Source organism: Canis lupus, chromosome 6 (assembly GCF_003254725.2).
Source record: "Canis lupus dingo isolate Sandy chromosome 6, ASM325472v2, whole genome shotgun sequence".
NCBI classification, from domain to species: domain Eukaryota; kingdom Metazoa; phylum Chordata; class Mammalia; order Carnivora; family Canidae; genus Canis; species Canis lupus.
In genome coordinates this window covers 1,398,552-1,425,948 of record NC_064248.1, presented here as the reverse complement: position 1 = coordinate 1,425,948, position 27,397 = coordinate 1,398,552, and the positions used below count along the sequence as shown (strand labels likewise).

The following is a 27,397-nucleotide window of genomic DNA, read 5'->3' as shown; positions in this document are numbered from 1 at the left end:
TGCTCCCACCACCAGAAGTTCTTCTCCAGACCTTTCCCAACTTACCCAGCTTAAATATAGCTCTTCAGTGAGGACTTCGTTGACCACCCAATCTGAAGTGGCCCCTGCATCTGTCTCAGTTATATCTTCAAATTTTATTGCCTATTTTTATTTTTTATTGTGGATTACACTGCTAGAATACCATCTCTAATTCACCATGTTCCTCAGTACCTGAACCAGAGATGCTCAGGAAATATCAGTTGAATGAATGAAAATGTTTTCCAAGTATCCAGATTTGTGGGGCAGGAGATAAAGTAACCTACTTAAATAGGCCTTACACACAGCAGCACCGGCCCTTAATGAGACTTTTTAAAATAGGTCACCACCTTCCTCTGCAGCCTGGTCATGGACAGCTGCCCGCAGCGCTGCCGGTGGGAAAACAAGTGAGTTACATGGTCTTGGCCTGACCTTTGTTTTGCTCATCCAGACCATCACCTAAACCAGAAACCCAGTGGCCACACTCTACCCTTCCCCTTCTCCTACTCCTACATCAATTAATCAGTAAGTCCTGCCAACTCTCCCTCCTGGGGAGGAGATGACCAATGCCTATGCCACTGTCTTCCAGCAGGAGCATTCCAGCTTCCTTTCAGAAAACTCTCCCTCTCCCCATCCCAATGCCCTGCCCAAAGCTCTGCAAATCGGACACTTCCTCTGAGCATTAAGAAGGTAGCAGAATAATGGGATGATGAAGATGATGAAGATGATGGGTAAGTTTAGAGATTATTTACTTCCATAGTATCACCTGACAGGAACGGGAAGGTAACCCCTGCCAACCTAATTCCCATCCATCCCATAACTGATTCTTCAGATGCAAGCTCCCATCACTACTGCTAGTATAAGCTCTTTGTGTGTTTCAGGTTTTAGCCACAGTGGGTTTCTGTTGCCCCCAACCTTGCTGGTGTCCACATCTCTGGTCTTCTCCTTGGCAAACCCATTCTCCACAAAGTCCCCAACCAGACTTACCTAAAACTTGAACCTGACCACACTGCCCGACCCCAGTAGAGAAATGCTGAGTCCCTGATCCTCCATCATCCTCTCCATCATTCCAATCTCTTCTCTTGCCACTCCCTGCCTCTACCTCTAAGCTCCAGGAACTGCAAACTCCACGCTGCTTGCTCATCCTATTTCTTCTCCATTGGGACACCCGTTCAAGGCTGACCACTCCATAATCATCAGTAAGCTGAGCTCAGACACCACTTCCATGCTAGGCTGGGTGCCTCCCGTCTCTGCTCACAAATGTGTATCCCTAACACATGGTCTGCCTTCCCCACTAAACTGTGAATGTTTTGATGACAGGCACTGTGTCATATCCATCTCTATATCCGTAACCACATAAGAGGCACTTAATGCATTTTAACAACAACAAAAAAATCCAACAAGATGTTAAATGATTAAAAACGTAATTCACGTTGAAAAGCCCATGTTGGATGCAACAATGTGTTTTTGTTTCCCTCCTTTCCAACCATACTCAGGACCACCCTCAAACTGGGCGACCGAGGGATCAGTCCAGGCTCTGGCCTCCTGAAGAATGGTTTCCTTGCTGGTCAGGATGCACGTCGTTTCAGAGGCTATTGCTGGTGACACTACCTGATGGCTCTCCATCATGAGAAGACATTTCAGACACTCTGACTACATCAGTTTAAGCCTTGAGTAAAGGGCAAAGATTCCACCTACCCCATACCAATGTGGGCACAGACAGGGAACGGGCAAGCAAAGAAGCAGCAGCAGCCTATAATCAAATCAACCTAGCCCGGAACCTCACAGAGCTCCAGCGTGGGCGCACATGGAGGGAGCCCCAGCACCCCCTCCCCCAGATCTCCCCCGGTGCCTGAGCTTCCTCATCAGTAATGAGCAACCAGATGCTGACCTGGATTCACTCACCAAACATAGGGCACCCACTCAGGGGCTGACACTAAACCAAGCACGGACGGTCAGAGGTTACTGAAACACTATTTGGCTCATAAGTAGCCACGCGGCGAGATCCCTGGGCTTAGAATCAAGAACCCCAGCCTCTGAGAATCAAACCCCAAACCCTGCCTCTTACCCACAAGCTGCAACGTCTCAGGGAAGTTATTTGACCTCCCTCGCTTGGCATCAATTTCCAAAGAAGAAAAAAGAAGGATAACGTGAACCCAAATGTGGAAAAGTGGCTGGTACCGAGTCAGGTCTCAGAAGGCTGAATTAAGAGGGTCTCCAAAGACCTCAAATCCCCCAAGTCCTACTAGAGCCAGAGAACTCCTCTCAATATGAGAACTAGCGCCCCCTTCTGCCACCCAGTGAGCACTGCATGGGCTGCCAGTGCCGAGGGGCTGCAGCACCAGGCCCAGGGACCAGGAGCACACCCGTCCTCGCAAGGCCACTTGCTACGCAAAATAAATTTCTAGGCTAGAGTCCAACCCTGCCCAGTATTTAAGCCCTGATCAGAGGCCTCCCACTGTGTAGATAAATGTTCAACTCAACCATGCAGCTGTCGCACATACAGGCGCCCTCACCTCACACCACCCCATCCCATCCCCAGCACCCCTTAGTGAGAAAAGGGAGTTGTGTGTCTTCATCAAGTCCCACCTATCATTTTCTCCACAGAACCAGCTGAATTAAATTACTCTCCTTCTAAGAAAGCCCTTATTTTGCACCCTCACTAAAGGCCTGATTGCTGGCAATACTAACGTTCAGAGTTCAGAGAAAGGTGATCCTGATGAACAATTCTAAGAAGATTTAGCACTCCTCCAATAAAATATCCTCGGGATTGTGTTACCGGAGTGTTTTGTTTTCATTACTCCACTTGGATACATCCAGTGACCAACTTCAGTGCTGTAGACCAGCTTCTCAGTAAACAGAGCTGCTCTTCAGGCAGCCACTGCCATGAAAAACCCACACGTCTGCAGTGAACTTTGCCAGGGGTGCGACGCTGCTGGGCTTCCACCAGGCAGGCCACTGGGGCACACAGCCCAGGCCATCCATGGGGCATTCGTGGGGGCGCCAGGGACAGCCTAAGAGGCTAGCAAAGTTATGCAGCTCCAGGAACGAATCCTAAACCGAGTGGCACAACAGACCTCAGGCCCAGCAGAGGTCTGGGTTGCCACCTCAGACTTCGGTCAGAGCCTCAGATAAACAAGCAGCAAATACAGTTGGGTCGCCACCAACGCTCCCTTCCACCCTACAAAGTCTAAAAACCACCAACAAGCGGAGGAGAAGAGCTGGAGTCCGACTTCCACTAAAAAAAAAAAAAAAAAAAAAAATAGTCTCGCTCTAGCCTCAAGACAATTTCACACCAAATGACTTTAAAACCCTTTCCAAAGCTCTGATCCCCGAATTGAAAAAGAGTTTATCTTTTTGACCGAAAGCCAGCAGTTAAAGCAGCAGAACATAGCAATCTGAAGAGTTAGGAGTTTCCCACTTGCACAAATGCTGTGTGTCTGGACATCCAGGGGGCAGAAATCTGCCCATTCTTCCCAGAGAAGGTCACCCCAACTCGACCACCGAGGAGGCTCCCATCCACTCGCGAATGCCAGCGGCAGCAGCAGCACTGCTCAGGCTTCCGAGGACACGGCCCCACACGGCCCCACACGGCCCCACACGGCCCCACACAGCAAGCACTCTGGGCTGGTCTCCGAGCCCGGGAAAGTCTCCTTTTCTGCGGAAATACAGGCTCGGGGCCTGGGGATGGCGCCCCAGTCTTGGCACCCGAGGAACTGCAGGCACTTTTACCTGGGCTAAGGGCTTCCAGCCGACCGCACGGAAGGCGCCCTCCTCACCCTCGCCTCCTCTAAGCAGAAAAGAGCAGCGGGAAGTGCGGCTGCGGCGGGGGCCGGGGGCCGGGGGGCGCACGCGGCGGGCCCCGGGGGCGGGGCGGGCGCAGCCCGGGTCCCCGCCGCGCCAGCACCCGTCGGGGTGGGGTTCCCCCGCTCGCCCCGGCCCCGAGGCCCGCCCCAGAACTACCTGCTGCTGCCTGGCGCCCTCGGGCCAAGTCTCGGGAAGTTCGCTCCCCGTCGCGCCAGTCCGGGAGGCTGGGGCACCGCGGAAACCCCGGCTGCCGGGACGACCGGGGCCCGCCCCAGGGAGCTGCTCGGCGCCCGGGGACCCGCCGAGCGGCGGCCTCCGAGGCCTCCCCTCACCCCGCGCCCCCCGGGGCCCGCGGACCCCCCCCCCCCCACGGCGGGTGGCGGCCAAGGCGTGCGCCCGGGAGGGCGAGCGGCCCGCGCCGGGGCCGGAGGTGGAGGGAATCCTGCGTCCCGCCCTCCGATCGCCATGACTCGGGCTCCGAGCCCTGGACGCCGCCCTGCTCTCCCACCTGGGCTGCGGTGTGGCTCCCCCCGCCCCGTCCTTCCCGCTGCCCGGGCGCCCCAGCCTCGGCCCGCGCGCTCCGGGACGCCCGAGCGGGACCTCCGCGGCCCTTCCCCGCCCCGCCCCGCCCCGCGCCGCCCCGCGCCGCCCCAAGGGAGGGCCAGGTGTCTGGGCGCCCCCGCCCCCGGGGCCTTCTGCCCGCACCAACAGGTATGGGAGGCGGGCGGCCGCTCCGGGCCGGGGCGAGGGCGGGGGCGGGGGCGGGGGCGAGGGCGGGGGGCGAGGGCGCGGACGCGGCGGGGGCGCGGGGCGCGGGGGCGGCGGCACTCACCTCTGGCTGGGCCGGGGCGGCCGCGCGGGCCCGCTGCCCCGAAGCCCGGGTTCCGAGGCGCCTCCGCGCGGCGCGGGGGGCTTCCTCCGAGGCCCGCAGGGAGGGGGCGGCGCGGCCGCAGGCGCCGGCGGGCAGCGCTCAGCCTGGCGCTCACACCCCCGGCCGGCAGCCGCGTCCCCGAGCCGGCATCCTCGCCGCCGCCGGCTCCCACGGCACCCCGGGCCGCTCCCCAGGCGCGCGCCGGGCCGGCGCGAGCCCCTCGTCGGCTCGGAGCGCGATCCGGGCGCGCTCCTCCCTGTCCTTGTCCTCCGCTCCCGTCTGGGGACGCGTGCCCCGCACCCGCACCCGCACCCCCGCGCGGCGCGCTCCTCTACCCCTCCCGCTCCCGCTCCCGCTCCCGCTCCCGCTCCCGCTGGCCGTGCAGAGCCCCGGCGCGCGGGCTCAGCCCATGTGCGCGGCTGCCGCGCTGCGCCCCGGAGCCCAGTGGCCGAGGCCCCGCCGGAGTTGCGCGCCCTAGAAACTCCATGCAGCTCCGGCCTCCTCCCCGGCTCCTCCCCGGCCGGCCCCCCGGGGCCTGGAGGCCGCCCGCGGCGCCGAGCGCGCTCAGCCTTCGCCCGCGGCTCGGGAGCCGGGGTCCAGGGCTCGCCTCGGCCGGCCGCGCCCCGGCCTCTCCGAGGGACGGGGAGCCCCCACCCCCACCCCTTCGCCTCTCCAATGGCTCCCTCGGTTTCCAGGCAGCGCAACCTGAGGAACGCCTCGGCGCGCGCGCACACACACACACACACACACGCACGCACTGCACACACACACGCGCGGGGGGCGAGCTGCAGCTTGGCAGACGGTCCTCCTTTTCCTCCCCAAAGAAGCTGCCCACGTTAACTCCGGCAAACTGCCGTTTCTCCGTATTGGACAACTCGCCAAGCGCCCCCCACCTTAACCGCTTCGTCTCCGGGCCCCAGTCACACCTGCGGCCGCGCCCGGGGGGCGGGCGGGAGGCCGAATGCCGGGCGGGCGCGGAGTTCAGCCGGCCCACGCCTGCTCTAGCCGCCCCGCGCCAACCCCTGACCCCGCTCCCTGCAGCCCGACAGCGCCTGCTTTGGCCCCCGCCTCGCTTTCCAAGGTCACGGGATGGGTCTGAGGAGCGGGGAGAGGGCGCTCGGGCACAGGAGTGGGCTGGGGCCCTCTGCCACCGCCCGGTGCTGACCTCTCCAAGTCCGTACTCGGACCCTTAGTCTCTCTGCCCCACGCCTCAAGGGCAACATTCTAGCTCAGAGTCTCCAGTCAACTTTCCAGTCCACGGCAGTCTACCTCTCCTGTGCCCGGCGGCTGACAGAATGCACGTTGCAACAGAGGCTGGTGTTGTCAAGCAAAAGGGAAAAAATCCACACACCAAGGTGGGTCTCAGACCGCCTAGGAGACAGATGCCTTCCGGTGCCTTTCTGCTCCTCCCCAGGGTGTGCCAAGGGAGAAGGAACAACCCACCTGGCTGCAGCAAGCTAGTCTTTCCTTACAGCACCCTCCTTTCCAGGGTCCCAAGTTTCTTGTCCCCTCTAGGTGGCAGAAAGACTGCTCACCAGCTCAGATGCCTCCGGTTCTCAGAATCAAAGAATAAGGTATATATAAACATTCTTACACCAATCAGGAACAAAGCAGGCGATACTGCCATCAGCCTCTGGTCCAAACAGCTCAGCAATCACCCCTCTGCTGGCTGGTGCAGCTGCCAAGGGAATGTGGGCATTGGCACTGCCAGCCAGACACACGAGTTAATCAGGGTCCCCTCCTTGCCAGGCTTGCAGCCTGGGCATGGTTCCTCTGAGTCTTCATAACATTCAACACGGGCACCATTCCTTTGGCATTTAGCACTTGCTACCCTGTGTTATTACTATCTTTTCTTGAACCAGTCCTGCTTCCCAGATTATCTTCTTGAGCCACTGGCGGAGTCTTTTGTCCTTAGTTTGGAGATGCATTGAAATCATTTTCAGAGACTTCCATGAAAGGTTGCAGGCAGAGGAACAGAGTTCGTGGGGTCTTGGTATGATCTTTTCCTGTGATCTCTCCATTTGCATGAAAACTGCATCTTCTAACAGTCTGTTGTGTCTGTAAGCAATTGTTTTGTCACTTTCTGCATGTCAACAGGGTCACCCAAAACCCCTAGGCAAGTCTATTATAATAAAAAGGGGGGGGGGAGAAAACCACAGGCCCAGGCCCAAAATGGTGTCATCTAGACGGAATTGCCAAACTCGGGCTTCATTCCCCAATCTAAGTGCAGTTTCATCCTCCTTCGGAAATTTAATGTTAACAGGTTGGCCAGGAATTTGTTGATCCGTGCCAATGAGTTCACCACCTGGGCCCTCACTAGCCCCCCAAAGGAAGAGGAGGCCCCCTACGTGCTAAGACCCTAGCCTTTCTGCCCTGGAAAGCAGATCTGACTGGCACAATCCTTTTCTTTTGCTAATAACAGTCTTGCCCCTCCCCCCACAAAACCCTTCCACTACATACAACTCCTCATACAGCCTCTCTACTTGCTAGATGGGGTGCAGCCTGATTCATGAATCATTTAATAAAGCCAATTAGATCTTCCAATGTACTGGGTTGAATTTTCACAGCATGCACATGATGGGGTTTCCTGGTAGAGGGTAGGGGTCACCACTTAACCAGACTAGGATACATCTGGCAGGAGGTCTCTGCCCTCCCTGCCTGTGTGGACTTGGGCCAGTTGTGTGATCTCTCTAAATCTCACTTTCCTCATCTGTAAAATGGGGATGATTACGGTATCTCCTCAATCAGGTTGTTGTAAAGATTAAATGTGATCTTGTGAAAAAGCAGTCCCTTAGAGAGGAGTCACACAAATCACTTCTGGGCATCAAAGAGGCTTTCAGCAAAAGTTGGCTGTTTTCATTATCAGTGAGCAGTTAACACAAACCAAAGTTACCTTGGGGAAAAGATCAAGGTTCTTTCTTCTGGAAATACTACTCTCAGCAGACCTCAAAAACTAAAGAAGCCAGGGGCACAGACTTTGGTGAACATTTGCAATGCAGTTTCCTTGGTCTTACCAACAATGACTATTTTAAGGTTAAGAGAGTTGCAGGTTCAAAGGCCTGCAATAATACCCTTGCTCCAACTTCTATATGTGTTTATTAAGAGTCAAAATGTGTTCAGTCTATATTAAGGGTCAAAATTGTGTCTGCCCCTTCCTATTAAAATGCCAAAGAAAATTTTGTACCAATTATCAGAAAGGAAGCTAAAAGCAACATAGAAGAAAATAGGTGGGAGGGACTTCCCTTTATCCAGCATTTGTAGCTGGATTTAGCATAAGTATTCTCTCCAACCCAGAATAATACAGCCCTCTAGGAGAAAGCTAGGGATAGAGGGTAACTTCCTTCTACCACCTACCCCTAGCTTTGAGACTCCAAGTGACAAATAAGACACTTGCGCAATAGCAACCTCACCACCTGGTAATCATTTTCTGACATGGCCAAAGTCATTCCTGCCTCTCCCTTATCCCTGGCCCCTTTTCTTCTTTGCCTTTACTTTCAAGAAACACATATACTTTGCCCAAGACACCCCAGGGTAGAGGGGAAGGAAGGGGTCTGGTGTGTTCCAAACAGAAATGGGCAGGAAAAGAAGAATCATTTGGGTGCGTACATGCTGGAAGGTAAAGCTTTTCATGTATTCCATCAAAATACAGGATTTAGAATGTGTTGGATTTTTTACAACACACATTTTCTACTTTGTGGCTAGAGGTTTTAGAGTGGTTTGTTAGGCAGCAACAGATAAGGAGAACAAACTTTGGTATCTGGAAGCAGGCTGCTGCTGCTGCATAAAAACTGAACACACTGGCTTTCAGATTGAACAATGGGCAAGAGCAGTGCCTTGAAAAACTGTTTTAGCCAAAGCTGCACAGGCCTCAAGGAGACTCTTGGAGAGGACTTGAAGGACACTGAGGGAATTGCTCCTGCAGACTATACGAGAGAGTACCTGAGTCATGTACTCATAGGACAGCGAGCAAAACTGTTGCCTCTCATAATGTGACAAACAAGAAGGTACCTAATGAACTCATGGATCTGACAAGGGAGACTTCCAAGACTTCCCTTTCCATAGAAAGGGCCAAATGAATTTTCCTAGATGCTGATGATAAAAGACAAGCAGAGAGAGATGCATTAAAGAAAAAACTATTCTTTTGGGGGTTTTTTTCTGTAGAATTTAGAGGAAATAGAAAGAACTAGGACATGCTGGTACATTCTAGTGATCTCCAGGCAAAGGCTAACAAATCCAGGGCAATAAAATGTGGTCTCTGGATAAAGATTAAGTTGAAGATGGGGCAAGAAGATCCTTTGTTAAGACCTCACACATTTTTAAGGGCATGCCTGGAAGAGCTTCTAAGAATCTATAACATGTTCCCTTAGCAGCTTCACCAGGGGTTAATGATAGAGAAGGGCCTATTCTTCAAGAAATATGTAAGATTGGCTTTTGTCCAATGGATAAATTATAATTTGAATCAAAGGAACACTTAGTGATTTAAAGAGAATATATCAGCTTGGGACAAAAAGAGACTGAGACAGTACAAAAGCAAAGGAGACCATCGAGTCCCCAGTCTTCACAAGGTAGTGAACAGGCTATAAACATGCACAGAGGCTGCTGTTTCTTATGGGAGACAAGCTGGATTTCAGTATTGCTATAATCAGTGAACACTACAGGAAACAGCTCTCGTGTCCCCCTTTATTGGATGTGAGGTCTATTACAGGTGTTACGTCTCTGTCTCACCTGTGTATGTTGAGTGTTCAGGGAAGGGCAGAGAAGTTGACAGATCTTCACAGATCTCCAGAGAGCCTCATCCACACCTGAACCTATTCTAGATAAACAAATCCAGGACCTCAGGCCTGAGCCTGGGGCCACAAGGAGGTGAATTTCTCTGAAGCTTTTAGATGTTTCTGTGTATTTTTCATGTTGGAATAATGTAAATAATTTTTTACTATGATGAATTAATTATGACCACAAACGCTTTAATATTCCTCTTCAAGAGCTGAGATCTACGTCTCCCTGCCCTTGAATCTGAACAGGATCTATTAATTCTTTAATAGAATATGGAAATTATTTTGTGTTGGTTTCCAAGCCTAAGACTTAAGAAACTAAAAGCTTCCATTTCCTGTCCCTTGGAACACCTTCCTGAAGCCCAGAATCACTCTATACAGAGTTCAGGTACCATGTTGTGAGGCAGCCCAAGCTTTCTTGTGTGGAAAGGCTACAAGAAAGGATGGTGGGAGGGAGAGATAGAGGAAGGACGGAAAGAAGGAATGAAGGAAGTCAGGCAGGAAATAAGGAAGGAAGGAAGATCTGGACAATCTCCAGATATTCAGGCCCCTGCTGTAACATTCTTCTCAGCTGAGGCCCAAGATATTGTAGGGCAGGGACAAGCCATCCTCACTCTACCCTGTCTGAATTCCTGACCCACAGACTGGAAGAGGTAATAATAAATTGGTGTTTTAAGCCACTTTTGGGGAGTAATTTGTTATTGGCAACAGATAACCAGAATATTTTGCTACCTCGAAAAGAGTCCAGGCTATATCATAAAGTGAGAAAAGCAAATTGCAATAAAACATATATGATACAATTTTTGAAAAAGAAAACTTTGTATGTGGTACCCATATATATATATATATATATATATATATATATATATATATACAATATATCTGCACAGAATATAATTGTAATAACATCTGTTATCTGACTAACTGTAAAGAATCACTATTGGAGGGCCTTCTACTTATTAGTTTATCTAGAAGTAGAGCATATATGAATGCCCTACAACACATATATTTTTTAATATTGGCTTAATTTTGTTAAATGAGAAAAATATGTCCTACATTTATTTTATTTCAAAGTAATAAATATGTAGAATATACCTACAAAAAGAATAACACATTCTGCTCCTAAAACAACCAAAACAGTACATTTACTCTATTATAGGATTATTAATGAAATGAGATTATGTTGATACATATGCTGATAATTCTTTTAATACCTAGAATAAAGCCAAATTCAAATTATCAACAAAGGAAAAAAATCCTCAAGACTAGCTTCAGGAGTAACACTAGACCACAGAACAAAAATGAACCAAGAAACACAGAAGGTAAAATGTTATCATTGGGTTTATTCATTCAGTTAGGTTACATATGAAAGTAAGAGAAAAAATATTTTCCCAATGAAACAAATGAGGAAAAGAAAAAGCTTTTTACTGTTTCTGAAAAAAATATTTCAAAGACTTGTATCAAGAATTTTTTTTTTTTTTAAAGAATGGAATCAAAACTAAGAACTCAAGAGAGGAATCAAGAACCCAGAAGGAAGGCAGAGGCATTCTTGTGAACCTGACAGTCTCTGCTACCTTTACTTTTAAAACATCAACTGATTTCCAAGTAGCACTGGGCCAAAAGGCCAAAAAGGAAAGTTACATTGCAAGGATTTTTGAGATTTTTGAGAGTATCCCAGGCATGGAGAGAAAATAATTGGGTTTCAGCACTACCGAGATAGCTGGGACCAGAGGGAGCAAAATGCTCAGGAAATGAAACCTCAGAAAAGTGAAAGCAACCTTCAGCTTCACTTTCTCCCCAAAGAAATATGCCTCCTTTGATGCTGTAGGGGTGAAAGGTAAAGAAACAAAACCCAGCAGGAGCTAAGTAGTTTCACAGTGAAGGAGGATATGCAGGAGTCTCACAACACCTGCAGAACAAATATCAGAGTTTACAACCTACTGTGGAGGAAGGGCACTGATAAACACCCAGGGTTTCAGGTGAAGCTCTTGAAAGACTATATGCAGGAAGACAAGAGCAAGCCAAAAGCCTTGGGAGAATCAGCTCCCTTTTGCAAATTACCTCAATTACTGGTCAGCAAAAGGTGATCTGCATATGTTCTAACTGCCAGTCAAATGAAAATGCAGGGACAGAACAACATATAGAGACACTATAATATTTCATATATAATATCTGGCATTTAATCAAAAATTGCCAAGGGACACCTGGGTGGCTCAGTAGTTAAGCGTCTGCTTTGGGCTCAGGTCATGATCCCAGAGTCCTGGGATCAAGTCCTGCATCGGGCTCCCCTCAGAGAGCCTGCTTCTCCCTCTGCCTATGTCTCTGCCTTTCTCTATGTGTCTCTCATGAATAAATAAATAAAATCTTTTAAAAAATTGCCAAGCATCCTGGCAGATGACAGGATTAAGAAAATTAAGAAAGAAAAAAAAAAAAAAAGAAAATTAAGAAAGAAAAAAAAAGCAGTGAAAAAACAAACAAGGAAAACATAGGCAATCCAGTTATTGGAGATGTATAAAATAAACACTAAAACAATTGAGATAATTTTTTTCAAGAAATTAAATGCTAAGACAAAGTAATTCACAAGGGAAGAACTAGAATGTATTTTAAAAACAGAATTAAATAACAATTCTGGAACCAAACAAAAATATAATAACTTAATAGATGTGCTTAAAGCAGATTCAACAAAAGAGAATAATGAACTGTTAATTAGGTCAGTAGAAAATATCGTACTGAAGAAAAGAATGAAAACAGAGAAAAAAGGGACGCCTGGGTGGCTCAGTGGTTGAGCATCTACTTTTGGCTCAGGTCGTGGTCCCAGGGTCCTGGGATCAAGTCCCGCATTGGGCTCTTGCAGGGAGCCTGCTTCTCCCTCTGCCTATATCTTTGCCTCTTTCTGTGGATCTCTCATGAATAAATCAATAAAATCTTTTAAAAAGAAAGTAGATAAAAGAGCTTGAGAAAGACATAGAATGTGGTAAACAGCCAAACATATCAATTGAAATTTGAAAAGGAGAGAAAGAAGGGAATAAATGCAGTATTGGCTGAGAATTTTCCAAAACTGAGAAAGACATTGAGCCACAGATCTAGGAAATCTTAGAAATTCCAAACAGGATATGTTCAAAGAAAGCCACACATAGACAATCATAATTAGACTTCCAAAAACCAAAGACAAAATATTAAGAGAGGCTAGTCTCTCGCAGTCTGGCTTGCTTAGTATAATGCCTCCTAGGTCCATCCATGCTGTCACAAATGACAGGATACCATCCTTTTTATGGCTGCATAATATTCCTTTCTGTGTGTGTGTGTGTGTGTGTGTGTGTGTGTGTGTGCGTGTCACATCTTCCTTATACATTCACCTAATGATGAACACTTGGGGTTCCTTCTATACCTTGGCTATTGTTAATAATACTACAATAAACATAGGGTTGCATATATCTTTTGGAATTAGTGTTTTCATTTTCTTTGGATAAATACCCAGTAGTGGAAGGGCACCTGGGTGGCTTAGTCAATTAAGTGTTTGCCTTCGGCTCAGGTCATGATCCCAAGGTCCTGGAATTGAGTTCCACATCAGGATCCCTGATCAACAGAGAGTCTGATTTTTCCTCTACCCCCTCTCCCCTGCTTGTAGTCTCTTTCATGCTTTCTCTCTCAAATAAACAAAAATTATTTTTAAAAACAATAAATACTCAGTAGTGAAATTATTGAATTATATGGTATTTCTATTTTTAATTTTTTGAGGAAACTCTACACTGTTTTCCACAGTGGCTGTATCTAAATTAAATAAGTTGGACTGAGAAAGACAAATGCCATATGATTTCACTCATATGTGGAATAAAAAAAAAAAAGAAAGAAAGAAAGAAAGAAAGAAAGAAAGAAAGAAAGAAGAAAGAAAGAAAGAAAGAAAGAAAGAAAGAAAGAAAGAAAGAAAGAAAGAAAAGAAAAAAAAAAAAAAGAAAGAAAGAAAAGAAGGAAGGGAGACTCAGTAGCTCAATCAGTTAAGTGTCTGACTCTTGATTTCAGTTAAGGTCATAATCTCAGGGTCATGAGATCAAGCCCTGCATCAGGGAGTCAGCTTCTCTCCTCCCTCTCCCTCTCTCTCTCTGCCTCGCCCTCTGCTCTCTTTCTTTCTAAAATAAATCTTTTTAAAAATGAATAAATAAACAAAAAGAAGAATCAGACCTATAAGTATGGAGAACAAACTGCTGGTTGCCATAGGGGACAAGGGAAGATAGGATGGGGAAAATGGTTGAAAGAGAGTGAAAGATACAGGTTTACAGTTTTAGAATGAATAAATCATGAGAATAAAAGACACAGCATAAGGAATATAGTCAATGATGCTGTAATAGTGTTGTATAGTGACAGATGGTAGCTACACTTGTGGTGGGCATAGCATTATGTATAAACTTGTTGAATCACTATATTATCCACCTGAAATTAATGTAACATTGTGTGCCAACTATATTCAAATAAAAAAAATAAGTCACAGAATAAAAAGTACAGCAAAGGGAATATAGTCAATAACATTGTAATAATGTTGCATGGTGACAGATCATAACTACATTTATGGTGAGCAAAATTGTTGAGTCACTATGCTATACACCTGAAACTAACATGACATTGTATGTTAACTATAATTATAAAAAAAAAAGTTAATTATACTTTAATTATTTTTTAAAAGGGGAAAAAAGAAGCCAGTTCCTTTCTCCTGGACACACACATGCACGTGTACTCAACTTTAACAGCCAATGACATTTCATCAGAAATGATAAAAGTTAGTATATCTCATAACTATTGATATAATCTTTGGCATGCTAAAAGAAAATAACCGTACACCTAAAATTCTGAGTGCAGTGAAAATACTCAACAAAAAGAGATGAGGAATTTTTGCTTCTGAGCTAGTAGCAGACTTGCTCCTGTTGTTTTTTTTTTTTTTAAGATTTTATTTATTTATTCATGAGAGACACAGAGAGAGAGGCAGAGACATAGGCAGAGGGAGAAGCAGGATCTCCACAGGAGCCCAATGTGGGACTCGATCCCAGGACGCCAGGATCATGCCCCGAGCCAAAGGCAGATTCTCAATCCATGAGCCACCCAGGCATCCCACTCCTGTTAATTGGAACACTAGACAAAATATATTAATTCACTGTTTTCAATAATGGAACCACAACCAGTGCAGAACTATGATCCATATGAGAAGAGAAACAAATGAGATGAGCCCTACAATTGTCCAGCTTTCTTCCTGGAGGCATTTTTCTGTACCATTGTAAAAGAAAAAGAAACAAAAGCAGAGCACAGTAGTCTCATTGACTTGGGTAGATAAAGATCAGAATTCATGGAGGCTTAGGCAGCTGGAATTTGTCAAGCAGAGAACTGAAGAGAGAAAACTATGCACATAAAAAGCTGAGAAAATCTCCACAGAGATTATTTTGAGTTCCTGGTTAATAACTAAGATTTGCATATATTGGATAAGATTCCATGTGGTCAGGCATAGGTGGAGAGCCATAAGTTGAATAATTCTTAGAGGTAATAAAGAACTGGAAAGCATTCAAGTTTTGATGATCCCAAGTGAAGAAAACATCTGGGATTACAGTAGAGACACTCTGTGGATTGTACCTTAGTAGTTGTAGTAGTTAGACTAAACTAGTCTAAATAAATTAGTATTAAGGTAGAGGCTATTCTATTGTTCTAACAAACCTTAAAAATGATCAAAAGGATCAAGCTAATTCTCAAGCAACTTATCTGCCTAAAAAACAAACTTCAAAAGTCTTAAAGAACTGCAAAATCCAGAGATTCTACAATGTAACATTCAGTGTCCAAAGAAACAGAAGCAAAAATACCAAGAATGATGGAATTAGCAGACCAGGGCTTTTGTATAGTTACTGCAAATATGCTCAAGGATTTAAAGAAAAACATGAACACAATAAAGAAAAGAACAGAAACTATTTTTAACTACTTAATGCAATTCTAGAGCTGAAAATATATTTAATAATAAATAGTCACTGATAGGCTTAACATAAGATTAGATGCTATAGGAAAAAGAAAAATGAACTTAAAAACACAGCAACAGAAGCCAAAGCGCAGGAAAAAAAATGGCTGGGAAAAATAGAGTTCAGTGACTTGTATGACATATCAAGCAGTCTAACATATGTTTGATTTTAATACCTGAAGTGTGTGAGCATGAAAAAGTCAGTAGGGCAGAAAAAATTATCTGAATAAGTAATAGCTAAAATTTTCCATATTTGATAAGAGCTACAAATACACAGACCCCAGTTGCTCAAGTACCCTAAGCAAGATAAAAAAGGAAACTACATCATGTACATCATAATCCATTTACTGAAAACTAGTAGCAAAGAGAAAATTTTAAAGTAACCAGAGGAAAGAGACATATCAAGAGAACAAAGATAAGAATTGACTAACTTCTTTTCAGAAATAATGCAAGCCAGAGGACAATGGGAAAAAAAGTACCTTGAATATACTAGAAGCAGCAACAACAACATTCTTCAACTATGAAGGTAAAATAAAGTTGTTTAGGTAAACAAAAAGTAAAATAATTTATAGCTATCAAGCTGATGTAAAATGATAGCAGATCAAAACTTAGGAGAGAAGAAAGCTAGAAATGGATAAATATGTGAGTAAATACAAGCAATTTTTCCTGTTTTTTTTTTAAGTTTCTTTAAAAGGTAGCTGTCTGATTAAAGAAAATAATAATACCAATGTATTATGGAACTTATATGTATAAAGTAAAGTATATATGACCCAAAAAAGCACAAAAGATGGAAGGAGGGAATAAAAGTATACTGTTAAAAGGTACTGACATTATCCATGAAATAGTATAATATTATTCTATATATCATAGAAATATTAATCATAAGAAGGCTGAAACAGCTATATTAACGTCAGACAAGAAATACTGCCAGAGATAAATAGGGTTAATTCATAATGGTAAAGGATCAATTCATTAAGGAAATACAACAATCCGAATGTAACTATAACAAACTTTAAAAATACATGATGTACAATATATGAAGAAAACAAATCCACAAACAGTAGAAGATTTTAACACACCTCCTTCAGTAATGAATAAAACATGTAAAGATATATACTTGTCAAACACTAGCAAATAACTTGACCAAATTAAATTTATAGAGCACTGCATTAACCACTGCAGGATACAGTCTTTTCAAGCACACATGGAATGTTCATAAAGGATAGAGTATATGTTAGGCCACAGAAAAATTCTCAGAAAATTTAAAAGTACTGAGTTAAAACAGAAAATATTCTCAGACTACAATGGAAATAAGTTGGAAATCAATAACAATAATACACCTAGAAAATTCTCAAGTATTTTATGAGTAAAATACAGTTTTACATATTGCATAATTCACAAAGTAAGTTTAAAATATTTTGAATCAAATGTAATGAAAACACAATGTGTTAAAATTTGTTCTAGAACTGCAGCTAGAACAGTGCTTAGAGGAAAAAAAATTTTTTTTTTTAAGATTTTATTTATTTATTCATGATAGTCACAGAGAGAGAGAGAGGCAGAGACATAGGCAGAGGGAGAAGCAGGCTCCATGCAGGGAGCCCGATGTGGGATTCGATCCGGGGTCTCCAGGATCGTGTCCTGGGCCAAAGGCAGGCACCAAACCGCTGCGCCACCCAGGGATCCCTAGAGGAAAATTTTTAACTTAAAATGCATTTTCAGAAAAAGAGAAAGGGTTTAAAACCAACTTGTTTTTAAAGATTTTGTTTATTTATTTGACAGAGAATTAGAGATCACAAGCAGAGGGAGCAGTAGAGGGAGAGGGAGAAGCTTCCTGCAGAGCAGGAAGCCCAAGAAGAGGCTTAATCCCAGGACCCTTGTACTAGTATCATGACCTGAGTTGAAGGCAGATGCTAAACCAACTAAGCCACTCAAGTGCCCCAAAAACCAACTTTCTAAAATTCTACTTTAAGAAGCTATAAAAAGAACATCAAATTAAATCCAAATAAAATAGAAGGAAATAATAAAGAGCAGAAATTAATGAAATAGAAACTGGACAAACAATAGAGAAAAATAAATGAAAATGTCAGTAAAATTGATGAGTCCCTAAGTAAGACTTAAAAGTATGGAGAAAATACAAATTACCAAATCAGACATGATGAAGGGACTTTACCATAGATCCTAAAGACAGAATAACAAAGGACTATTATAAATAAGTTTATTCCAAAATAGTTGACAACTAAATAAAATAGAATTCTTTGAAAAACCACAAATTAACAAAACAGATCCAAGAAGAGATAGAAAAACTGAATAGTACTATATCTTTTAAAGAAATTTAATTCATAATTAATAACCTAATTCCAAAAACAAAACCAAATTCCTTTATGCCCAGAAAACTCTCTGATAAATCCTAACAAACATTTAATGAAGAATGAACATCAATCTTATAAAAATCTCTCATAAAATAAAGGATGATACATCTCAAGTCATTTTATGAAGCCAGGGTTATACTCTTAACAAAATCAGATAAAGATATTACAAGAAAATAAAATGGATATAAATTCAAAACCCTTAGTAGTATATTACCAAACTAAACTCAGCAATGTATAAAAAGACTAATACATCTTGACCAAGTGGAGTTTTTCCCAGGCATATAAAATTGGTTTAAATTTTTAAAAATTAATCAGTGTGATTTATCTCATTCAGAGAAGAAAATTTTATTATCATCCTAATGCATACATAAAAAGTACTTGACAAAACTCAACACCCATTCATGATGAAAACTCTCATATGAGTAGGAATAGAAGGGAACTTCCTCAACTTAATAAAGGACATCCAAAATAAAATAATAAAATAAATAAAATAAAATAAAATAAAATAAAATATAAAATAAGTATAGCTACCATCCTCCCTAAGGTCAAAGATTGATTGATGTCCCTGTAAAACCAGGAACAAGACATCTCTTGAACATTTGTTAGAGGCTCCAGCCAGTGAAATAAGTTAAGTAAAAGAAATAAAATGCACACAGATTGATAAGAAAAGAGCAAAACCTTTTATTCAAAATCAACATGAGCATATATGTAGAAAATCTTAAGTAATCTATTAAAAAAGTTATCAGAACTAGTAAGTGATTTTAGCAAGATCACAGAATACAAGATCAAAACCACAAAGAAGCAATTGGAGAATGAAATTTAAAAATAATGCCATTCACAATAGTATCAAAAACATGAAGTATTAGAGATAAGTTTAACAGAATAAGTGGAAGATCTGTATACTAAAAACTACAAAACACTAACAAGAGAAATTAAATATAAAAAATAAATGGAGCACTCTAACATGTACCTGAACTGGAGTTTTGATATTTTTAAGATGTTGATTCTCCTGAAATTGATCTATAAGTTTAACATAACCCAAACAAAAGTGCTAAAAATATTTTTCTGCAAAATTTGATAAGCGATTTCTAAAATTTATATAAAAAATGCAAAGAACAGATAATAGCCAAAACAATATTTAAAAGGAAGAAGGTAGAAGAGGACTACTTGATTTCAAGACTTAGTATAAAGCTAATCAAGAGAGTGTGGTTTTGGCAAAAAAATAGACATATAAATCCAAGGAACATAATAGATCAGGAATAGACCTACACGTATGTAATCAATTGATTTTTAACAAAAGTGCCAAGTTAATTGCAATAGTGGAAATGACAGTCTTTTCATCAGATCATGCTAGGCAATTGGTTTTTCATGTGGAAATGAATGAACTTTGGTACTTACTTTATCCTATGCACAGAAATTAACTCAAAATAGATCATAGACTTAAATGTAAAAGCTAAAGTCACCAAAATTTCATAAGAAAATATAGGGAAAAAAATCTTTGCAACCTTTGGTAAGTAGAAATTTCTTATATAGGACACAAAAAGCACAAACGATAAAAGGAAAATATTATAATTTTACGTCATCAAAATTAAAATCTTGTACTTAAAAAAAATAAAATAAAATAAAATAAGATAAAATCTTGTACTCATTACAAGACACTTTTGAAAAAGATGAAGACAAGTCACAGAGAAAAATATATAAAATATATATAAATATAAAAATTATATACATATATATAATGCCATACGTATCTAGCCAAGAACTTCTACCAAGAATATATCAAGAAATCTTGCAACTCAATAAAATGAAACATACAACTTAATTTTTTATATGGACAAATGATTAGAATAGCAAGATATATGAATGGTCAATAGCACATGAAAAAATTCTCAACATCATTAGTTATCAGAAATGCACATTAAAATGCCAATGGAGGGACACCTGGGTGACTCAGTGGTTGAGCACCTGACCTCAGCTCAGGGCATGATCCTGGGGTCCTGGGATCGAGTTGTGCATTGGCCTTCCTTCATGGAGCCTGTTTCTCCCTCTGCCTATGTCTCTGCTTTTCTCTCTGTGTCTCTCATGAATGAATAAATAAAATCTTTTTTAAAAAATTAAATAAATAAAACCACAATGGAATACTGTCACACAAGTGAAATGGATAAAATTAAAACACTTGACAATACTAAGTGTTGACAAAAATGTACAGCAATTAGAACTCTCATACAATGCTACTGGGAATGCAAATAGTTCAATAATTTTGAAAAATTACTTAGCATTTTCTTATAAAGTGAAACACACAATGACCTATGATTCAGCAATTTCAGTTCTGGGTATTTCTCTTAGAAAAATTAAGTCCACAACATGACTTTTACATGAATGTTTATAGCATCTTTCTTTACAACATTAAAAACCAGAAACAATCCAAATATTAATCAATAGGTAACTAGATGAACAAATTATGGAATATCCATACAATGATATTACTCAACAATTAGAGGAACAGACTAGATACCCACAACAACATGACTGAATCTCAAAAACAATATTCTGGGTGAAAGAAGCCATACACAGAAGAGCATGTACAACATTATTTCATTCTTAGGAAATTCTAGGACAGGTAAAACAAATCTATAGTGACAGAAAATAAGCTGGGCTCCAGTCCTTGCATCATAATCAAATGATAAATATACTAATTTAAGATATGTACCAGTGGGTCAAGGATACACGTTGCAAGCTCTAGAGTAAACACTAAAAGAATAATAAGAGAATGTATGATTATTAAGGGGGAATGGACTAATAAAACACAATGAATTCCACCAAAAGGAAAGGAGTTGAAAGGGAACATAGAACAGATGAGATGAATAGAAAGTAAATAGTAAGATTATAGATTGAAATCCAAGTAAATCAGTAGTCACAATCCGGATTACCAGGGTAAATGTATTCTAACCTCAAGAAGACAAAGACTGTTATATACAAATATAAAAATATCCAAGGACATTTTATTTGCAATAAACACACAAGAAATATGAGGACACAGCATTTTTGAACATGAAAGGATGGGGTATGCAAAAAATAACTGAAAGAAACTGGTACAGATATACCAATACCAAACAAAGCAAAGTTTAAAGTAAAGAGGTTTTACTAAAGATAAAGAATGACATTTAATAATGATAAAAGTGTATCCAAAAAATTGGATACACCTAATAATATATGCTCAAAATATATAAAGCAAAATTGATAGAAACGTAGCCTAGCCCAATCTGAATGATACAGTAAATAATCAAAGATCTAAAATTGGAACGTAAATCAAAATATAAGAAAAAAGAATCAAAAATATATTATCTAAAATCTATAAAATAAGAAAAAAGTCGGAGCATATTATTTAGTCTGTGTATGTTGAAGCAGATCTGTTCACATATAGTTGCCTCAGGGCAGATGGGAAAGCTGGAAGCATGAAATTACTGCTTCAATCTAAATACACCTGAGCTTTTTTTTTTTTTTTTTTTAATTCAGGGAAGTAAGGAAGTACTTCCAGGAAATATGGCTGTGTAAGTAGACATTTTTAGAGCCTCCTCCCTGAAAACTACAAAAATCAGGGAAGGAACTAAAATAAAAAATGAAAACTACGCTGAAACTTGGACAACCTTAACCTTTCCCTACAAGTGCTGAAGGATAGTTGCCAGACTTGGTACAACTAGAACCAAAATGAAATAGGTCCTGGGGGTGGACCACATTTCCTGAGCTTGGGAACCGGCACAGTGCTGTAGGACCAAGGAACCTCCCTAATACAACCTGCACTGCAAGCTAGAGCAGAGATCTGAAGTGTGTGTGGGGTCGAGGAGGAGTAGCTACAGCCCAGCAGCTGGGGAGAAAGGGCCTCATGTGACCCCCACACTGCCCATTTCAATGTGTCCCAGCCTTTTGATTGGGATAAGGAGGGATTATATTAGAAATAAAGCAAATGAAGATCAAAGTAGAAAATCAGAAGTAGACAAAAACATTTGCTGACACCCTCTTACCACCTCAATAAAATTCCAAGGCTTTCTCAACCTTAGCTTGATAACATGATTATCAGGAATGATATTTATGAATGTTCTTAAAGTAATCTCTACACCCAGTGTGAGGCTCAAACTCACAGCCCCAAGATCAAGAGTCGCTCACTTCACCAACTGAGCCAGCCAGGCACCCCGAGATTTGTAAATGTTTTTAAATGCACAAATGAGAATCATGCCAAACCAACTGAATCCAAATTTACAAAAGTGAGGCCCAGACAAGTGTAGTTAAAAATATTTCCATAATGAGATAACATTTTTAGCCCAACCAATAGGTAAAAACTAAAAATATTTGTGTCACCCAATATTGGCAGAAGTGTAGAGATATAAACATATAGTAAGAGAAAGGCTCTTTTCTTGGATTTCTTGTTTCCGCGTGGAGCCATACCAATTAGTGTAACTAACTTTCGGCTTCCTCACCCACTTCTCTAGTTAGTTAATTTGGAAGAATGCAAAGGACTGGCAGCTCAGCCTCCTCTCTTGCACTGTTTGGTCTGGAGTTTGCATGTGTCCATCACCTCCTGTGACTAGCCAGGTGGTAAATTATCTAATTCTGGGTGCAGTATGACAAAGTTGATATTTTGATTCTCATCTGCACAACCTCAGCTTTTTAAAAAATTTTAACTGGAGAGAGAAAAAAAGTGCAATTTACTGATTTTTCTCAATTTGTCAATAGTAGCAAAGTCAATAAAGACAACATGAAATACTGTTCATTGGTACCCACTCAACAAACCTGCCACCATCACGACACGTACTGTCTTCCTTTTTCCCCCCACTGAAAGGCCCTGAGTCCCTTCCTGCCTCTGGCCAGTCCCTCTGCTGTGCTTTGGATCACATTCCTCTCAATGTCCCAGCAACTCTGCACTAGAGCTGATGAATTCTATTTGTAGCTTTTAGTTCAAGAATTGGCATAACCCTCTATCTTGGAAGCCAGACCACACTGGAGTCATTTTTAGCACCTTCCTCCTCCTCGACCATCCCAATCCATCTCAAAGTCCCCTAACATGGTTCAAAATTCCAAAGTACAAAACAATGTTCAGTAAAATATCTCCCTCCCACCTCTGTCTTCCAGATATTCTGCTTTCCTTCCATCCAGCAAGCACTATTACTACTTTCTTATGTGTCTTCCCAGAGATACTGCACAGATGTATACTACTTCTTCATATAAATAGTACCACACTGTATATATTATTTTGCAAGAGGAATGCCAACTAATAATGCAGAAGGAATAATGGAAATTTAAAAGTCACCATTTTACAACCAACAAAGTAAGGACTACTATAAGCAAGAATTGTCAATCTACCCGTTTATGTAAGGCTTACCAGCTAAGAATGGTTTTTATGTTTTTAAATGGTTGGGAAGAAAGAAAAAATATGTGACAGAGACTCTATTCTGCCTGCAAAACTTAATATATATATATCTGGCCCGTCACAGAAAAAGTTTGCCTATGTCTGCATTAGGTGAAAGATAGTTGAAGAACAGGATATGGAGAAATCTGGCAGGCACCACTCGAACTAATGATCAAACTTTGCACAATGTATAGTGGGGCATACTGGCCCTGTGTGCCTCCTTCTGTGATACACAGGGAAGATGACATCACATATGTAGCATTCATGCCAAAAACGCAAAATCTGATTCCAAATACAAGGAAACATCTGACATAGACTCTGCAAAAATGCCAATGTCATAAAATGTGTAAAAGAGGCTTGAAAATTGTTCTGAGTTGACCCAGCAACTAAATGGAATGTTCGGTTATGACTAGGTCTTGAGTTTAACACAAACAAACTACTATAAAGGACATTATGGCAATTATGGCAATAATTAAGGAAATCTTTAGGGGGAAGTCTGTATTTACTTCAGTATATCAATGCTAAATTTCCTGGTATGATCATTATATTGTGGTCATGTAGAAGAATGTAACTGTTCTTAGGAAATACACGCTAAATATTTAGGAATGAAGTCTGTCATGGTGTCTTCAATTTATTCTCATATAATTTTGAAATGGCTCAGTGGGGAGAGAGAGAGAGAGAAGGAAGAAGGTTTGTAGGTGGTTTTTTATACTATTTTTGAAATTTTTCCATAGGTTTGAAATTTTTTTAATAGAAAATTGAGGAAGAGTAAAAACATGAGACATGTTTCTATAAGCATAGGAAAAAATGAGCTCAATAAGAACCAAACTGGCAACATTAGTTGCCAGTCACCTCTGAGGGGTACAATGAGATAGGATTAGACACAGGATAAATACTGTCACATTCTTCTTAGTTCTGCCTTGTTGGTGCTTGCTATAAGAATAGTATTTTTATCTTTTGTGTTTTAAAAAAGCTTACTTTTTATAATTAAAAAAACTCTCCATAGCCTATTCACATAGAAGTCAGAAATAACCATCAAGTCTCTCCATATACCCCCAATGCCCCTCACCCCATCCTGGAGTCCCTGGATTTCCTTGCTTGACCAAGGTTTCACAGGAAGCTTCTAGAACCCTGATCCCTAGGTCTGGATGCTAAGTCTCTGGAATATCACTTCCCATAAAATCCATTATTATGTAGAATGAGTGTTAAATTAAAATGATTTCACCCAAATCCAGATGTTAAATTGTATATGTATGGTTTTAAAATTTTTGCCATGATATCATACACTGGAGCAAATGACATCACACTTACATGACAGCATAGTTTACCAAAAGCAGACCAGGTTACCAGGTATCAGACTCAGTTTTCAACTGAGAACAATGAGGAGGATAAGAGAAAGAAGTGGAAAAGCTGAGAGAAAGTAATATTTCTTTATTTTCCAGAGGAAAGATTGAAATCAAAACTGTTCAAGTGGATTAATTGAAAAATATTTTTAAGCATGTAAATTAAATTAGTGGAACTAAATAACCACATAATAAACATTCTAAATCATCAAAGAGAAAATAAGATTTTTAAACTGTGTAACACATTATCTTTCAAAAGACAAATGCACACAAAACTCCTTTTATTTTTTTTTTTAATTTTTAAAATTTATTTATTATAGTCACACACACAGAGAGAGAGAGAGAGAGAGAAGCAGAGACACAGGCAGAGGGAGAAGCAGGCTCCATGCACTGGGAGCCCGACGTGGGATTCGATCCCGGGTCTCCAGGATCGCGCCCTGGGCCAAAGGCAGGCGCCAAACCGCTGCACCACCCAGGGATCCCAAAACTCACCTTTTAAAAGAAGAAAAGTGGTAGACTATGTTTTATATTTAATAGACACAAAAAGTTGAAAGTAATAGAATTGATAGCAGGCATTCATTGGTGGGAATGAGTTAAATGTGTTTAAAGGGCTCTTGAAAACACATGGTAAAAATTAAAATGCACGCATCTTTTCATCTATATTTTTCCTTTTTATAAGAACTCATCTTACATGTGTTTGAACAAGTGCACAAAGATTTTCACAGAGACCAGAAACATTGTGGTAATTTCCAAAAGAAGGAAAAAGAACCTAGGAATGACCCTAATTCCCACTAAAGAGTTTTTGGTTTGTTTGTGTGTTTGTTTTTAGAAAGTAAGCAATGGTGTATTAAGTCCAACAGTTTAAAATAATGAGGTCAAGTTTGGTTTAAACATAATGATATAGAAATAGGCCCAAAATAACTGAAAATAACAAATTGCAAAAGAGTACATTAAATAAAGTGGCATTTGCATAAAAGCGATTTTATTTACATACTGATATGTGCACAGAAAACAACTCTGAAAGAACCCAACGTCAGCAGTGACTATTTCTGGGTTTGGGGATTATGAGTGACTTTTGTTTTCTATATAAACATTTTCTGCATTGTTAAATTATTATGTGTGTGTTGTATAAGTAATTTGTCTCATTTTTGCCCTTGGTTTTCAGCCCAGAGCTTCTAAGAGACACTCCCTCAAGTGATAGACATTTCTTTGCTATTTATGAGCACCTGGATCACACCCAAGGGTATGCCAAGGAGGAGACTGGTAGGGAGACCCAAGAGAGCTTCAGAATGGGGGCTGGTCACCAGAAAGACCAAATTTGTGATTAGAGTGAAACTTGGAACCAGCCTGACCTTCAGGGAGAGAAAAAAGCTGGAGATGGTCTCATGTCTCATCAGTCAAGTCTCATATTGCCAGTGGTTTAATCAACTGTACCTCTGGAGAAAAACCCCAGTGAAAATTCTGAGCACTGAGGCTTGGTGGAGCTGCTTCTTGGTAAACACACTGATGTGCCCTGGGCAGATGATGTGCCCTGATTTCCTGGGGTGAGGGCACAGAAGCTCTGCATCCAGAACCCTTCCAGACCTCACCCTCCATGCCTCATCATTTGGCTGTGCCTGAGTTGTATCATTTATAAGTACAGCACTTTCTTGACTTCTTTGAATCATTCTAATTATTGAATCTGAGTATTAGGTACCTCCAAATTTGTAGTTAGTTGGTCAGAAGTGTGTGTGATCTGGGAACCCCTTAAACTTGAGAGTGGTGTCTGAAGTAGAGGCATGCTTATGGAAGACTAAGCCTTTTTATGGGGTTGGCACCAACTCCAAGTGGTCAGTGCCAGAATTGAATTGCAGAACCAGGTAGGATTGGGACAGAATAATCAATGTTTGAATAAAAAGCCTTATTTCTTTTGTAAAACGGAAAAAACAAAGTTTTAAGTGAAAATGAGGGTAATGTAGGTCAATTCAAATAATAAAGTAAAGCCCAGGGTAGGCAGTTCAATATGGTAGCATAGGGAGATTCTGAACTCACCTCCTCCCAAGGACACAAAAAATCTACAGCTACATAAGCAATATTCCCCTCTGAAAAAGACAAAACTAGGTGAAGAGCTTCTCTAAAACAAAGGCTAACAGGGCCACCTGTTATATCTCCCCACCCTTGGTGTGACAACCGCAATCGGGGGGCTCTCACAAATACGGCGCTTCTCCCTGAAGAGTGATGAATTTGTGTCACACATCAGGCACCCAACCTCTGGGACTTTCATGGAAGAGATGAGTCCCCAACATTTCTGGCTTTAAAAATCAGTGGAGCTTAGGTCCAGAAGAGCCACAGGGCTATAGGGAATGGAGATGTAGATTCACTTGCCCTCAGACCCAGCACAAAACCAGCACTTTGGAAAACACCTAGACCACAGGAGAAGGAGATTTGTTTACTAATCTTAAAGCATCTGCCAGAGGGGCAAGAGCCAGTTAGAACTCTCTCTGTGGACGGAGGCACTGGCAGGCACCATTTTTGTGTTTTTCCTCCAATCTGCTGGTGTATCCTGCCTCCACACTGCTCCTCCAGCCCTGCCAAAACCAGATGGGGAGAGTGCCCTGCCCCTGTACCACTCCCTTGGATCTGTCAAACCTGTGCACACAGTCCAGACAGAGGATGCCCAGTGAGCACATAACTCTAGTAAATTGTGTTCAGGGCCCCACGAGTCTGAAACAATTGGAGAAAAAAGCTCTTGGCAGGCTACCAACCCTGCCCAGACAGCAGAATGAAACACCTTCAGTCTTCTGTGAGAAAGGCCTATTTACTTGTCCCAGAGCGTCAACCTCAGGGGTAA

The 27,397-nt window shown here is 42.0% G+C and overlaps 1 protein-coding gene across 11 annotated transcripts in view; it reads right to left on the bottom strand.

The window, feature by feature from the left end:
- Window positions 1–27,397, bottom strand: part of CALN1 (calneuron 1) — a 522,356-nt gene that overhangs the window by 406,918 nt on the left and 88,041 nt on the right. Inside the window, exon 1 of one of the 11 annotated variants that reach the window (XM_025425742.3) lies at window positions 6,137–6,239. The exons of 7 other annotated variants lie outside the window; for them this stretch is intronic. The gene's annotated coding sequence lies outside the window, so the exon portion shown is untranslated. Of the gene's footprint in view, window positions 1–3,747; window positions 3,854–3,978; window positions 4,070–4,654; window positions 4,778–6,136; window positions 6,240–27,397 lie in introns of those variants that run through there. 3 more of the 11 variants (XM_025425737.3, XM_035718176.2, XM_025425740.3) reach the window with 3 other exon arrangements.